Source organism: Microcaecilia unicolor, chromosome 6 (genome assembly GCF_901765095.1).
Source record: "Microcaecilia unicolor chromosome 6, aMicUni1.1, whole genome shotgun sequence".
Taxonomy (NCBI): Eukaryota; Metazoa; Chordata; class Amphibia; order Gymnophiona; family Siphonopidae; genus Microcaecilia; species Microcaecilia unicolor.
Genome location: NC_044036.1, coordinates 276,047,061 through 276,063,772, shown reverse-complemented (window position 1 = coordinate 276,063,772; position 16,712 = coordinate 276,047,061). Strand labels below are relative to the sequence as shown.

The window sequence follows — 16,712 nt, the reverse complement described above, 5'->3', positions numbered from 1 at the left end:
TCATTTATATAGTTACTAGTGAAACAGGCCCGTTTCTGACACAAATGAAACGGGCGCTAGCAAGGTTTTCCTCAGAGTGTGTATGTTTGAGAGAGTATGTGTGAGATCGACTGTGTGTGAGAGAGAGAGAGTGAATGTGTGTGTGTGTGTGACAGAGAGAGAGTGAGACTGCTGGGTGCGAGTGTGTCTCCTCTGTCCCCCCTCCAGCCGCCCAGCAATTCTCCTCTCTCCCCTGCTCCCCCTCCAGCCACCCAGCGATTCTACTTTTTCCCTTGCCCCCCTCCAGCCACCCACCGATGCTCTTATCTCCCCTGCCCCCACTCCAGCCACCCACCGATGCTCTTCTCTCCCCTGCCCCCGCTCCAGCCACCCACCGAGTCTCCTCTGTCCCCTGCCCCCTCCTCCAGCCACCCAGCAATTGTCCTATCTCCCCTGTCCCCCTCCAGCCACCCAGTGATTCTCCTTTTTCCCTTGCCCCCCTCCAGCCACCCAGCGAATCTCCTCTCTCTCCTGTCCCCCTCCAGCCACCCAGCGATTGTCCTATCTCCCCTGCTCCCCCTCCAGCCACCCAGCGATTCTCCTTCCCCTTACAGCACCACACCGCCCAAATCTCTGCCCCTCCACCAACTGCCCAACCTCCGCTGCCATGCACAGCTCAGCGTGCATGGCCACTGAACGGTAGAGCCAATCGCTGCCGTGCGCCCGCCCTCCCATCTGTGGTTGGTCAATGCTGTGTGTGACGTACCCGGAAGTACGCTGACGTCACTTCAGGAGATGTATACAGCTTTAGAGAGAGCACGAATGCTTCAAGGCTTCACTTTCTCAGCTTCAGAACGTTGGAGGTGCGTTTTATTATATAGGATATATATATATATATATATATATATATTTATGTGTATATGTGTCAATCATACCTTATGCAGTGAGTTTATCTTGGGCAGACTGGATGGACCATACAGGTCTTTATCTGCCATCATGTACTATGTTATGTGGGGTACTGGTAGTCGGTGCCAGTGCCTGCATACTTACCCAGGCAGATAGGGTCATACAAAATGCAGTCCTTTCTTTGCTCAGTTAGGTATGTGGGTACTAGCACTGTGCATTGGCTGACACCCACAAAACTCTGGGTTCACCGAAGCACATATTCAGTGACTGTGCCCAGACATGGCCCATCATTAAATATCTGAGTCTGATTTAACCAGTATCACTCAGAACTTAAAGAAAAGAAATCGACTGTTGTTGGTAGCATATTTATTTATTTTTATATTTATATCCTGCTTTAACACAAAGCGTGTAACGATTAAATCGTACATAATGTTGACCTGTAAAGGTTTAATTTGTGCTTTTTATACCAGGATAGCTAAACTTAGGTGTGCTATGATTAAACAGATGCTGATTCTTCACATCTGTTGAGCATAATCTGAGTACTGATTTTCCAAACTTGGTATGCCTGCACCTAGAAATAAGTGAACACAAGTATTATGATTTGTTTGTTAGATAAAAATAGAGGGAATGAATAATGTTCCTGTCTATATTCAGGACTGTACATAAATAATATAATCTTCGCTCCTGCTGGGTTTGGCACTAGTGTCTGTCCTGGCTTCACTATAGATGACTGTTCCATCTTTTCCTCAATCTGCCTGGATCTCTTTAAGAACGTAAGCATTGCCGTACTGGGCAGACGGATGTTCCATCAAGCCCAATTTCCCGTTTCCAGCAGTGGCCAATCCAGGTGACAAGTACCTGGCAGGATCACCTTAATAATTTATGGACTTCTCTTCCAAGAACTTGGGCAAACATTTTTTTAAACCCCGCTATGCTAACCACTTTAACCAAATTCTGTGGCAATCAATTCCAGAATTTAATTACATGTCGAGTGAAGATATATTTTATCTGATTAAAAAAATGTAATAGTGGTACTACTACTACTATTTATTTTTATAATGTTACTAGATATACACAACACTGTACATATTATCCCCCAAATTCTATATGGCACTAAAAGTGCACTCACACTTTGGCACATACCCAATTTGCACGTGCAGTTAATTGAATAACAAGCCAATTAGCACCGATAATTGGTTGCTAATCAATTATTGGTAGTAATTGGCATCAATTAATATTTATGTGTACAATTTTAGGTGCCAGGACCTGCGCATAAATTTTATATGTGGCTTCAAAAAGAAGGCACCGCCATGGGAGGTTTATGGGTGGATCAGAGGCGTTCTTGCAATTTATGCACACTGTTGTCGAATATGGGGGGTTCTGTGCCTAATTTATGCACGAGGATTTACACCAGGGTTTAGTTAGTTTAAATCCTTTGCTAAAGTTAGGTGTGGATCCCAGTTCTAAGCGCTATTCTATAAATGGCACCTAACTTTTAGAGCTGTTTTTATAATAGCGCGTAATGTGGGTTTTTTTCTGTACACATTTTCAGCGCCATTTATAGAATTGGGTCCTATATGCTGGTACTTTCTCCATCTCTAGTAGGCTCACAATCTAAGGTGTTTTTTGTACTTGGTGCAGTGGAGAGTTAAGTGACTTGCCTAGGGTCATAAGGAGCTGCAGTGGGAAGTGAACCCTGTTCCCCAGGATTTCAGCTCACTGCACTAACCATGAAGCTACTCCTTCATTACTAAGTAGGACTTGAACCAGCAACCTCTGGCTCTCTGCTCTGGTTCTCTGCAGGCTGGTCTATTAGGCTACTCTTATATATGCCAACGGAAGGTGATTATTACTTGGCCAGTTTAACAGGGAATCAAACCCACCACTCCAGATTCCCAGGCCAGTGCTCAAACCATTAGGCTGTGCCTCAGGTAATAATACTTAATATAGAGCCCGACCAAACCCAAGATTTTCGGTTTCTGCAAAAATTGAATCTGCAACCAAAATTGGCCACTCGATTTCAGCAGAAACTGAAACAGTAAATGAAACTGCCACCCCCCGACCATAAAAGCCTCCCCTCTTAGTGATTACCTCCCCCCCACCATGATCACCCTCCCTTTCATGGTCTCATCCAACCACCCATAGGCCCTCCTCAAGCCTACTTTTAATGACGTACTGGTGGTCTATTGGTCTCTCTCGCTCTTGGGAGCAGGAACAAACTCCACTTGTTCCTGCCCCATGTGCTGCTCCAATCCAAATGGCTGCTGTGACTTCCTGCAGCAGCCTTGCAAAACTGCTGTGGGAGGTTCTGGCAGTCATTTTACAATTGGAACCAGTATGGGCAGAGAACTTGTTTCTGTCACAAAATGGCTACTGAGACGTCCCATGGTAGCCTTGCGAGACCACCAGGTAGGCATGGTTGGACAGGAAATTGGGAGGCACAAAAGGGGGAGGCAAGCGAGGAGAGATTTTGGGCCAGTTTCAGTGCCAAATCCGAAACTGAAATTTGGACGACCTCTAACTTAATAGATTCATTGTGTGACTCCTAGTCCTTGTATTTTTGGAAAAAGTAAACAAGTGATTCATATCTACCTTTTCCCACTCCACTCAATATTTTATTGACCTCTATCATATTCACTTTCAGTCATCTGTTCTCCAAGCTGAAGAACCCTAGGTTCCTTGGCTATCCCTCATAGTAAAATTGACCTATCCCCTTTATCGTTTTTGTTGCTCTTCTCTGTACCTTTACTAATTCCACTATATCTTTTTTGAGATGAAGTGACCAAAATTCCCCACAGTATTCAAGATGCAGTTGCACCATGGAGCTGTAGAAAAGCGTTATATTAGTCTCGGTTTAGATCTCCATTCCTGTAGGTTGATATTGTAGAGCTGCTTTTGGGAATCCTTTCAGGCTTATTTTCGAAAGAGAAGGGCGCCCATCTTTCGACACAAATTGCAAGATGGGTGTCCTTCTCACAGGGTCGTCCAAATCGGCATAATCGAAAGCTGATTTTGGGTGTCCTCAACTGCTTTCCAGCGCGGGGACAACCAGAGTTCCTGGGGGTGTGTTGGAAGCATAGCAAAATCTGGACTGGGGCGTGCCTAACACATGGGCGACCTCGACCGATAATGGAAAAAGAAGGGCGTCCCTGATGAACACTTGGACGACTTTACCTGGTCCTTTTTTTCTTACGACCAAGCCACAAAAATGTGCCCTAAATGACCAGATGACCACTGGAGGGAATTGGGGTTGTCCTCCCCTTACTCCCCCAGTGGTCACTAACCCCCTCCCACCCTCAAAAAAAATTTATTTTAAATATTTTTTCCAGCCTCTATGCCAGCCTCAAATATCATACCCAGCTCCATGACAGCAGTATGCAGGTCCCTGGAGCAGTTTTAGTGTGTGCAGTGCACTTCAGGCAGGTGGACCCAGGCCCAACCCCCCCTACCTGTTACACTTATGGTGGTAAATGTGAGCCCTTCAAAACCTACCAGAAACCCACTGTACCCACATGTAGGTGCCCCCTTCACCCTTAAGGGCTATGGTAGTGGTGTACAGTTGTGGGGAGTGGGGGGGGGGGGGGGGGGGGGGCTCAGCACACAAGGTAAGGGAGCTATGTACCTTGGAGCAATTTCTGAAGTCCACTGCAGTACTCCCTAGGGTGCCCGGTTGGTGTCCTGGCATGTCAGGGGGACCAGTGCATTACGAATGCTGGCTCCTCCCACGACCAAAGGGCTTGCATTTGGTCGTTTCTGAAATGGGTGTCCTCAGTTTTCATTATCGCCGAAAATTGGGGCGACCATCTCTAAGGTCGACCTAAGTTTCACGATTTGGGTGTCCCCGACCATATTATCGAAACGAAAGATGGACGCCTATCTTGTTTCGATAATACGAATTTCCCCGCACCTTCGCCGGGACATCCTGCGAGGACATCCTCAGGAAAACTTGGGTGCCCCTTTCGATTATGCCCCTCTTTGTGTTCCATTCTTTGCACATGGTTATTTTCCCCTTTTGTTATGTATGATATTTAGCACTTTTCATATGTCTTCATTCCTAATACTGTCTTCCCTATTGTATCTTTTACCTGATCTGAAACTTTATTCTGTTGCCTGAAGTGTACTAATGTTTCATTATGACTGTGATCCCCTTTTGCTCCCTGAGGTTGCAAATGCTGTCTCCGCAGAGAGAGCGGAAACCCTGTTTTTGCTTGGGTTGTTTAATAAGTGTATAAGTTTCACATTTCGAAATCTTATCCATGTGTAACCCTGGTCCCACTCAAAACAGTTCAGGATGTCGGCTATGATTTCAGGGTATGCACCCGGACACCGGGGTCCACAGAATAAATGAAGTCAGTCAAATAAGGCATAGGCTGAGTCCGGGCTTAATCGCAGTAGACCGGGAAGTTCTCCTACCACTACTCAGGGCCTGATGCACAAAACTTACCATGCTTGCAACATTTGCTTTAGACCGGTTGTAGTCGGTCTAAAGCAAATGTTATTTAGCGTCTTAATGCACAAAGGGATTCTGCGTGGCTTTAATCATTTGCCGTAGCAGCTACCGGTCATTCCATGCAAATGTATTACAATGAGCTCATTAATATTAAAATGAGCATTTTGTGCAATGCAGAAAAAGGAGCGCCTACCTTTAACAGCAGGTCTGGAGCTGTCATTCTATGGGGATGAGTAGAGCAGTCTGCTTGGTGCAGTTATAATAGTTTTGATTAGTTTCAATTAGTTGGAAGAGATGGAAAATTTTAGTGAGGGTGAGATAGGCTGATGGTAGTGCAAGATCCTTTGGTAATGGGGGTAAAGAAGAGCCCTGGAGAAGAACAACAAACAGTATGCGTAGATAGTTTAGGTAAAAGGAGGCTTGAGGTAGGAAGGGGAGTCGGGTTGGTGACTGGACTGAACATAGGCATTGGTGGGTGTGTGGAAAGGGGGAAGAATGTGTACTGGGTTGGATGCAAGGATGAGGTGGGGCACACACACCCTGTGGGTATAGATACACAGATGGATATAGGGTACTGACCCTTGGCTGTAAGTTGAGATGAGATGAAACTCTAACCTTCCCAATCCTTTTCTCTTCTGTAGAGGCACAGCAGATCCTTCCTACCCTACTGCAGGGTACTTAGGTGACTATACTTTCAAGTTTTCTATTTATGGAGTTTTCCTCTGTCCCTGAAAGCAATGAGAGCACTGCATGCAGCCAGCAACATTATTAAAACTTATTCCTGGCCGTGCACAGAACATATACACTTACCAAGAAACTGTTCTGCACATATGCTTGGTGCTTTCCCTACTGAGCTGCTTGCATAATTTCGGTGCACTTCATTTGCATGTGATTTCCTTTGAGCATCAGTCACTGTTTAGAAATTGGTAAGTTCAACCATGGCTATAAACATATTAGGTATTTAACAGCAACTTTTGAGCATCGGGGCCTCAGACTCACAACAAGTTCATCTCCAAGAATTGCACTCACACACCAGGTTTGGAAAAAGAAAACAGTTCAACTTTACAAACAGCAGTAGAATCACATGAGCAGTCTTTAATGTAGCAAACTTTAAAAAAAATCAAAGGTAATGACTTGTGAATCCTCTCATCCAGTCCTCTGTTTCCTGCTCCTAGTGGGTTATTTTCCCTTCTACCTGGCAGAACAACCTGGGCCATACGCCAAGCACCCTCCCTATCCATCTTCAAATCCTTACTCAAAGCCCACCTCTTCAATGTCGCTTTTGGAACCTAACCATTGTACCTCTACCCAGGTAATCTAGACTGTTCCAATTTTTGATTGTTTGCACTCCTTGTCCTTCTTGTCCTTTAGATTGTAAGCTCCTTTGAGCAGGGACTGTCCTTCTTTGTTTTTTGTACATCGCTGCGTAACCCTGGTAGCGCTCTAGAAATGTTAAATAGTAGTAGTAGTGGCTGTTCTCTTGACTATTTCTCTTAGTCTCACAGGATCTTCTCTATCCGTCCACTTCTTGGGGTTTCCCTCGCCCACCTCTGTAACTAGCTGGTCATTCTCCTGCTCAGCTCTTGGGGTTTTCAATCCCTCTACTCCACAGATCTCGTACTCTTTTCATTTCACCCCTTCAACTAGGCAGAAATGTTTCACCATGCTCTTGCAGCCCGTTTCTTTTGCCAGGTCAAGATACCCCCTTGGCTTCTCGGTGGGGGTTTGGGATACTGAGCTAACTTTTTTGTTACCCAGACCCCAACCCCAATTTAATAATGCATACCAATCATTTCTCACCATAACAGTATTTACTGAAAACAATTACAGCTCCTCCCCCCTTTAAAAGACTGGACCAGCCCCCAGCGACATAGCATTCCATAATCCCTGCCCCTTCCGGTTGTTTCACAGGCCTCTTCCTCCAGTAACCCTCAGGAAAACCCACTCACCCTTTCTGTGCCCAAGGAGGGTGGTTTTTCCTGACGGAGTTACACCTGTAATTGAATTTCTCCATAGCAGAACATTTGTATTTATGATAAAAAACCCCTTTTCAGCTTAATTTATGTCACTCATATGTAATACTGTACAATTTATAGTTCCCCATTAACTCAATGTATTTTACTTCTCACTGTTTCCAGTTCCAGATGACCCAGGGTGTAGAAGACCTGACTGAAGGGTACTACTTGGATGCCTCTAGACTTTTTTTTCAGCTAAATTATAAGCCTGTAAGGTAAGGAGATTAATCTCGCATCTCAATAATGATAGAACCAACCAAAGGAGGAAAACATGTCTTGTTCCAAGAAAAGCTGCTTAGCTTTTGTATGGAGTAGTCATGTCTCTTGATATCTCTGTGTTCAGCAGGTCAAACATGGGGTAGTGTTGGGATCATGCCTGTGTGTTTGATTATTTGGTTTCAAGACTTGTCCTAAGAGAAATGTCCACATGATCTTTTGAAGATGAGAGAGAAGGTCCAGTCATGTTCAAAGTGACAAATCAAGTATACTTATGATCAAGAAGAGCAGGATCTGTAAATAGCATCTCGAGAGACGCCACCGGTTTATTACTTAACTATGTGGTGGTAGCTTAGTGCTGAATATAAACTTGATCACCATTCATTGGGCAATATCTAATATAATAATTCGCACCTCCAACGTTCTGAAGCTGACTCCGTGGCAGCTTGGAAGTGAAGCCGTGAAGCCCTGAAGTGTTCGTAAGCTTTGTAATAGCTCCGCCCATGGTAATGCGACATCACAAGAATCCCTCCCTCCCTCCGATTTCCAGACCCCCCTCCGAGTTCCTGACACCTGGGCCCCCCTGCCACGACCCGCTCGAGCCCCCCTTCCCGCTGCAAACCCTCCCCCGCTACCGTCGCGTACCTGTGCTGGCGGGGGACCCCAACCTGCACACAGGATGTCAGACGCACGCACACAAACAAATTGCAACTTGATCAGATGATTCGTCCACGCCGCACGGCCGAGAACAGGACTTTGGCTGGTGGGGTTGGGGGGCTCGAGAGGGTCGCGGCAGGGGGGTCCAGGGGTCAGGAACTCAGATGGGGGGGTCTGGAAATTGGAGGGAGGGAGGCAGGGAGGTGGGGTCTGGAACTCGGGGGGGGGGGGAGGGAGGGGGGGGCGGAACTCGGGGGGGGGAGGGAGGGAGGGGGTGTCTGGAACTCGGTGGTGGAGAGGGGTTTGGAACTCAGGGGAGGGGACGAGAGGAGAGGAGGGAGGGGAATGCACCACCTGTACAAAAACTAGGAAACAAAAAAAAAAGCGGGGGGACGACCCTGGAACTCGGACGGAGGGAGGGGGGTGACGACGACCCTGAAACACGGAGGAAGGGGCGGGGGCCCCTGGCACACGCTCTCACTATCACACTCTCTCACAGACACACTCGCACCCACTCTCAATCTCTCTCTATCACACTCGCACATTCACTCTCTCTCACACAGTCACTCTCACACATACTCTCTCAAAGATACACACTCCGAGGAAAACCTTGCTAGCGCCCGTTTGATTTGTGTCAGAAACGGGCCTGTTTTACTAGTGTTTAGATAAGGAAAATGCAAGTCTCATAAAATGTGAAACAAAACATCTCTTCCGAAGCAGGCTGTAAGCAGGAAAGTGAAGACAGTAAATGTTATCTATAACATCTGATCTAGAAAAAGCTTCTCTTTACAGTAGTTCCTGAATACTCATTTGTTTTTTGTTTTTTGGGTTTTTTTATTTCCTTTCTTTTATATAGGGTTACAGGAACTGTGTGCTGTGAACCACCTGCTTCCAACTGAAATGAAAAGAACAAAAATATAACCAGTAATTTACCAAGGAGACAACATATCATTCAAGACCTGTTCTTATTTTAACTGTAAGTTGCCTTAGTCTGATTTTACATTGCGTCTGCTCCATTCTTTGGGCTAAATAGAAAAATAATAGTTTACTGTGTAGGTTTACAGCTTCGGGGAAATGTGGGCTGGCCTGTATTTAGCACTATGACTATCCATACAGGAATCCAATTGTGTCCATTTTTATCTAGACAGTACAGTGCCCTTGTGGCACAAAAGGTCTTGGACTGTCCTCTGGATAGGAACACGCCCCTCTACACTTTGGGCTTTCCTCATTGCTCAGAATCTGTAGCTATATAAATATCCAAGATTATATCTAACTTATTACTTTTACCATTATTTTGTTAGTTGACGTAATTTCTCAAGTTAGTGTGTCTAGGTTAAAAAAAAGGTTTGAATAAGTTCCTGGAGGAAAAGTCCATAGTCTGCTATTGAGATAGAAGTGGGGAAGCCACTGCTTGCCCTGAGATTGGTAGTATGGAGTGTTGCTACTATTTGGGCTTCTGCAAGGTACTTGTGACCTGGATTGGCCACTGCTGGAAACAGGTTGAAACAGGTGGGGAATCAGGAGACGAAAGGCAAATTTTGGTTCCAAACAAGGCAACTTTATTGCTAGCAAGTGAACAGCACCGAGTAGTCTCGGGACACTGTGTGTCATAAATCATCTGACACTTACATTTATACTCCCCTACTGGGCCTGCGCATTTGGCCCCTTACACGTCACAACCGACATGCGCAGTAAACATTTGTAGTTCTTACAGTACAAAATTGTAGTCCCAGTACGTACACACGTCATAACACTGAAATGATACTGGCAAGAAAAACGAAACTTAGCAGCTTATTCTTCACACACACAATGCTCCTTTCTAGCACAGGAGATAAGGTTCGTTCGGCTCAGGAATGCAGGGCGGGGTGTCAGCACCCACCAAGGTCGTCTATTCAGATGGCGCTGCTACATGCAAGCTGGTCTTGTATAGGCCTTGCAAACTACTGTTACAAGCTACATGTCTAATAGCCCTGCATTCTATCTTTACATTAGTAAACAGCAAACTTCTTTCGTTAGTAAACAGTAAAACTGGATAAGGCACAAATGTCCAGTGCAGTGATAAGGTGTGGCTAAACAGCCAAAAGCAGAGGTAGAGTGCATAAGTATAAGTCCATCAGTAGGCACAAAAACATGAGGTTGTCCTGTTGCTCAGTAGTATTCATAGTATTCGAGCAGTATCCGGCGTTCCACTCCTTCATTCCCCCCTTTTGATACTTGAACATCCATTCTGGTGGAGAGTATCACCTCCATCCTCCATGAACCCTGAAAAGGAAAGAAAGGACAAGGATAGTTAGCGAGGGAGGCAACAAGCAAGCCCTAAGCCCTTGCGCAGCCGGTGGTTGCTTCGCCGGGGTTGAGACGGAAGGCCCCTAGTGGAATCCCCCCCCCTTTGTAGCCGGTCTTATGCTGGCACAAGGGTACTGGCTCATTAAGTGACTCAGGAGGTGAAAAGTGCCCATCAGCCACAAGGTGCTTCATCGTCAGCTTCATCAGACTGGGGAATGGGGGAGTACATCTGGAGAGCCATAAGTTGGGCAGCAGCACGGCGATCAGCGATGCTTTCCATGGTGGAGCGGAAGCACCTGAAAACCAAGGGGAGAGACAAAGGTATTAATAAGCAGGACAACAAGAACAGGCCACCCATGACGAGGAGGCCATGCAGGCTCCCGGAGGTTGGTAGCCAGTTGGTTAGGGAGGAAGTCCAATCCCACGCACTGTTCCAGGTCTGGACGGGGACGTGGGCTAATTTGACCATCCGGTCAGTTATTTCTCTGATGACATGGCTCTGGTCATCAATCTGTAAGCAGCAATTACTGAGGTTAAACTTGCCACATACCCCGCCCTCCTGGGCTAAGAGGTAGTCAAGAGCCAAGCGATTTTGGTAAACTGCGGTAATGAGCTTAGTGTTCTGTCGAGCTAGGATATTGAGGGCAAGGGCCGAATCGTTGGTAAGGATTTCGAGTACGGCCTGTAGGCGAATAATGCGATTTAGCATGTAGATAGGGGTACGGTACCCGTATGTACCATCTTCAGCCCATGTGGCCGGTCCATAGTAATGAATGATGCGTTCAGGCGGCCACTCGTTGTCTTTCCAGTCTCCAATTTGGACTTTGGGCTTGATGTTTGGGAAAGACCGTTTACGTCTGGCAGGGTTATCAGGCCCCTTGTCCACGTATAGGGGGATACCCAAAGTTTCGCCGACTCGCAGGGGCAGAAGGAAAAAACTAGGTCGGACAGTGCCCAAGAGACAGGTACCGTACCAGCGGGCCGGGAGCTGTTCATAGGCCCTGCGTCCGCAGATATAGTAGTAGCCCGCCGGGGCTACCCACTTGAGGGAGGCGTTTCCTCCGTACGTCCATGTCGTGTTCAAGGTGGGTTCTGTCCAGATAGGCTCCGGGGCGGGCAGGTTGTCTGTTTGCCCCCAGGTCGTCCGGCTTCCATTATACTGAAGAACCCCCGTGCAAGCGGAATCTCCCACTGGTACAGAGTAACGCTTCGATGGCGCTCGACTAGCGCAGAGGGTACCTATGATATTTGTTCTCAGGGCCCATTCGTACGGCTTCGGCCGCTGGGGAAAGGTAAGGTTGGTGGTGTTGAGTGCATCCCATGTTTGCTGTCGGATCTCTCTCGCTTCCCAGGGCCATTGTTCACCCATGTCGGTGCCTCCACAGACGAAACAGTTGGCAATTCCCAGGGAGAGGGCAATGTTTTCAGCCAAGTTGAGGAACATATTCCGGGCTTCTGGGGAAATGGGGAATTTAGTCTCGGTCTGTTCAGCATGAGCGATTTCATCGAATACGTCTTGGTAGCCGACGACAGTAGTCTGGTAGTGCGTAGGAGGCTTCGTTTCGAGACTCTGATATATGGTAATATATGTCAACGGATCCATTCCTCCGCCGTCAATGCCGAGGCCCCACGTCCCTCTCCATGGCATGTCGTGTCCTCGAATGGGCCAGTCTAGGGACACATAGTTACCAGAACCTCGATGAAACTCGCCCAGGCCGGTGCATCCGGCATATCCTCCTCCCGTATAAGCACATACTCGGTCCCAGCCCGAGGCTCGAGTGTCGCCGGCGCATGGGAGCCAAACCCACGGGGAGCAGCATCTCATGTCTGGACTGAAGGGGCAGACATACTTGTGGTCGTTAACATATGCCTTACGCCAACTCTGGCTGCCACACTTGCGAGACCAAGGGTGTTTGTCCATGGCGGCACAGACGTCGAAGGTTAGGGTTGCTACAGTTTGGATGCCACCGACAAGGATGCGAGTGGAATTTATGTAATACAGAATGCCATCTCCCTCGACTCCCGGAGGCCCGGCCACATACGCAGGGAGTCCTACGCTGAGGGTGACATTGTAGTATCTCGGCTTGGTAGGGCTATGGCAGATAGTGAGATTTCCTTGGAGGCATCTGTGGAACTGTTGGAGGCCATTCGGAGTGATGAGGGCACAAGTCGGGAGAAGCCGGCAATCGCCTTCCGGGGGCTGCGTCTGGTGAATGAGGGTGGTGACTAGGTGATATCCTCCCTCTATACGATGGCGCACGAGGCGCAAACATTCAGTGCAATTCAGGCTCAGGGTGGCAGGATAGCTCGGGACTGCACACAGGAGAAGGAAGATGGTCAGCATTATATATGTGGTGGGAGGTATCCGAGCTTTTGCAGCAAGAAGATAATGAGGCCCACGATGAAGGCTGCGATAAACAGAGAGCCAAAAACGCAGTGGGTCCAGAAGCTGAGTTCCTGTTGCTGGGCAGGCATGAATCTGGTGGTTCACGTCTTTCTTAGAGTCAGCCGTAATGGAGCGTCAGGATGTTGGTGCGCAGTCCAACGCTTCAGGGTGCTGCTAGTGGGAGCAGCAGGTTTCAGTCGGGTCCAATGTATCCACACTGGGCTTCCTGCAATTTTAACAGCGGTTGAGGTCGTTAGGAGAACAAGGGAGGGCCCCTTCCATTTGGGCTTTAGGCAGTCAGATTCATCCCACTCTTTTACCCAGACCTCATCTCCTACCCTGAACCGATGTGTGGGACTGGTGAGAACCAAGGGAGCTACTCTTTCAGTGTATTGCTGGATGTCTTGCACTACCTCATGTAATGCTTTCATCTGTTTCACTAAGGAACTCTCGCCCTGTATCTGCAAGGAGTCGGGAAAAGAGGGTAGTGGTGGTGGCCTAGCATACATCATCTCGTAAGGAGTAAGGCCGGTAGCCTTGGGGGTACACCTAAGATGCAGCAAGGCCAGTGGGAGCAGGTCGGGCCATTTGGCTTTTGCTTCTTGGCATAGCTTGGCTAGCTGGTTCTTCAGGGATCGGTTAGCCCTCTCCACTACTCCACTGCTTTGGGGTCTCCAGGCACAATGCAACTTCCAATCGAGGCCCAGTCTGGTACTGAGCTGTTGTGTTACTTCGCTGGCGAAGGCGGGACCGTTGTCAGAGTTTATTTGCTTGGGGAGACCGTATCTGGGTAGGATTTGATGAAGCAGTAGGGAGGTGACTTCTTTAGCCATTTCCGTTCTAGTGGGCTGGGCTTAAATCCATCCGGTGTAGGTACACACGGCGACGAGGATAGCTTTGTAGCCTCGTGCCGGGGGCATGTGTGTGAAGTCAATCTGGCATACGTGGAAAGGGCTGGTGCCTCGGAGAACATGTCCTGGCATAGGGCCGGGCCCCGTTCGAGGGTTGTTCCGGGCACAAGTTGCGCATCGGCTGGAAGCGTTTTTGGTCCACAGGGATAGTTTGTTGATGTAGTAGGTCTTCTCAAGTAAGCGCCCCAGGGCGTCCCTGCCCAGGTGGGTGCGGTCGTGAGCCTCCTTGGCCACCGTCCAGGCCAAGGCTTCGGGTATCCATATGCGCCCATCCTGTAGTATCCACCAGCCATTGCGTGACTCCAGACCCTCTTGTTGGGCCCACTCCGTTTCTTGGGGGGTGTAGATAGGGGTCTCCGTAGGGAGCTGGACGACGAGTACGGGGTCAGAAGGGTGAGAGGAGTGGGGGAGCTGACTTGCCCTTTTTGCAGCGTCGTCTGCCCGCTGATTTCCCCGGGCGATAGGGTCCGTTCTCCCGGTGTGGGCCCTACAGTGCATCACAGCCACCTTCTTCGGTTTCCATACTGACTCGAGTAACTGGCAGATCTCAGCGGCATTTGCAAGTCCTTTCCCCTCAGCTGTCAGAAATCCCCTCTCCTTGTACAAGGCTCCATGCACCTGGAGGGTGAGAAAAGCGTATTTGGAATCTGTGTAGATGTTAACAACTTTTCCTTCAGCCCACCGGAGGGCTCTGGTGAGAGCTATCAGTTCCGCCTTCTGGGCTGACGTTCCAGGCGGCAGAGCCATAGCCTCGATCACGTGGTCCTCAGACACAACAGCATAGCCAGCTCTTCGAATTCCCTCTATCACCTGGCTGCTTCCATCGGTAAAAAGGGTGATGCCCCCTTGCCAGGGTTGGTCCTTCAGGTCAGGTCTGCTCGAGTGCACAGTGGCCATTACCTCCTCACAGTCGTGGAGTGGTGATTCAGGGGCCGGAAGGAGGGTGGCGGGATTAAGGTTGGTTGTGTCCAGGATCCGCACCTCCGGATTTTCGCACAGGAGGGCTTGGTATTTGACCAATCGGGAGTTGGTCATCCATCTAGGTCCATGGCTCTCGAGTAGGCCGCGGATGGTGTGGGGTGTGGTCACAAAGAGTGTCTGGCCGAAGGTGAGCTTATTGGCCTCGTGTATCAGCAGACAGGCCGCCGCAATGCTTCGGAGGCAGCCCGGCCATCCTCGTGCCACATTGTCCATGCCCTTGGAGAGGTATGCTACAGGGCGTTGCCAGGTGCCGACCAGTTGGGTGAGGACTCCAAGTGCCAATCCCTTCTTTTCGTCGATGAACAAGTGGAACGGCTTAGTCACATCTGGCAGTCCGAGCGCTGGTGGGGCCGCAAGGGCATCCTTGAGGTCCTGGAGGGCTTTCAGTTCGTGTTTCTCCCACTGGAGATTTTGGCCCTCGAGTTCAGGTCCTTTTAGCTTGGCGTACAGATCATGGGTCAGAACAGCGAAATTGATGATCCATATCCGGCAATATCCAGCGGCTCCGAGGAGTGCTCGAAACTCCTTTTTATTAACAGGAGTGGGTTGATTGCGGATAGCCTGGGTTCGGGGAATACCGAGCCTCCGGGTTCCTTCTCGGAGGCGAAACCCTAGATACTCGACTTCGATCTCGCATATCTGGGCCTTCTTGCGACTGGCCCGGTACCCCTGGGCTTCCAGGGTTTTCAAGAGGTAAAGGGTAGCTTCTGCACAGTCCGTGTACGTTTCACGGGCCACCAACAGGTCATCCACGTATTGGACGACCGGCCCGTACTCGTCTTGGTACGTTTTCAGGTCCTGGGCAAGCTGGTCACCAAAGAGGGTGGGGGAGTTCTTGAACCCCTGAGGAAGCCGGGTCCATGTATATTGCTGCTTGGTTCCCGTCTGTAAGTCTTCCCACGTGAAGGCAAACAACTTCTGGCTGTCGGCAGCAAGGGGGATGGAGAAGAAGGCGTCCTTCAGATCAATGACACTATACCACTTGGTCTGGGATGGCACTTGGGCTAAGATGGAGTAGGGGTTTGGTACGAGGGCGACTATGTCGGCTACCTGGTTGTTGACTTTCCTCAAGTCCTGGACGGGTCTGTATTCGGATGTTCCTGGCTTCTTAACGGGCAACAATGGGGTATTCCATGCGGATCTGATTGGTTTAAGAACCCCCTGTTGAAGGAGTTTCTGTAGATGAGTGTGCATACTATGCCGGGCTGCATAGGGGACGTGGTATTGTCCTTGGTTGACAACTTGAGCATTCGGTTTGAGCTCAATCCAGATGGGGATAGCGTTAACGGCCAGTCCTCCGGGGTTCACTTCTGCCCATACATCAGGCACTTCATCCATTATGGCTCGCCTCTGCTGGGCAAAAGGGGTATTCTGGTCGTAACGGCAGTCGCCAGGTCCTACAGTTGAGGGAGCGTGTAGTCTCCATTCTTCTCTTACTGGACAGATAAGTGTTACTGGCCGATCTTCAAAGCGAGCTTCCACTTCACCCGTGGTCTTGAACTTCAAGGTGGCCTGGAGCTTACAGAGCAGGTCCCGACCAATCAAGGGGACTGGGCATCCAGGGATGTGTATGAACTGATGAGACACCATCGTCCCTCCGATCTGGACTTGGCGCTCCTTGAGGAGGGGGGCCGCAAGGGATTTCCCGGATGCTCCCACAATTGGTATAGTTTCTTTCGTGGCTGGGGCTATGGCGGTGGTGATAACAGATCGCTGGGCCCCCATGTCTAGTAAGGCCTTCATAGACTCTGTCCCCACCCGAATTTCCACCAGAGGGTCAGTGGGGACTCTGCCCTCCCGGTTTCTTCATGCTGTGCTGTCTCGGGTAGCGTCCACAGCCATCTGCCATTCCCTCCGGTCATCCCGTCCTCTATCTCTTCGGCCCCTTCCCCGGCCTCGTCTGGGGGCCCCTGTACGGTCGCCCG

The 16,712-nt window shown here is 49.2% G+C and overlaps 1 protein-coding gene across 3 annotated transcripts in view; it reads left to right on the top strand.

The window, feature by feature from the left end:
• The window catches only part of LOC115472971, a 140,984-nt gene that overhangs the window by 78,908 nt on the left and 45,364 nt on the right, over positions 1 to 16,712 (top strand). For all 3 annotated transcript variants that reach the window (XM_030207530.1, XM_030207527.1, XM_030207528.1), the window contains exons 2-3: positions 7,474 to 7,565; positions 9,080 to 9,199. The gene's annotated coding sequence lies outside the window, so the exon portion shown is untranslated. The remainder of the gene's footprint in view (positions 1 to 7,473; positions 7,566 to 9,079; positions 9,200 to 16,712) is intronic.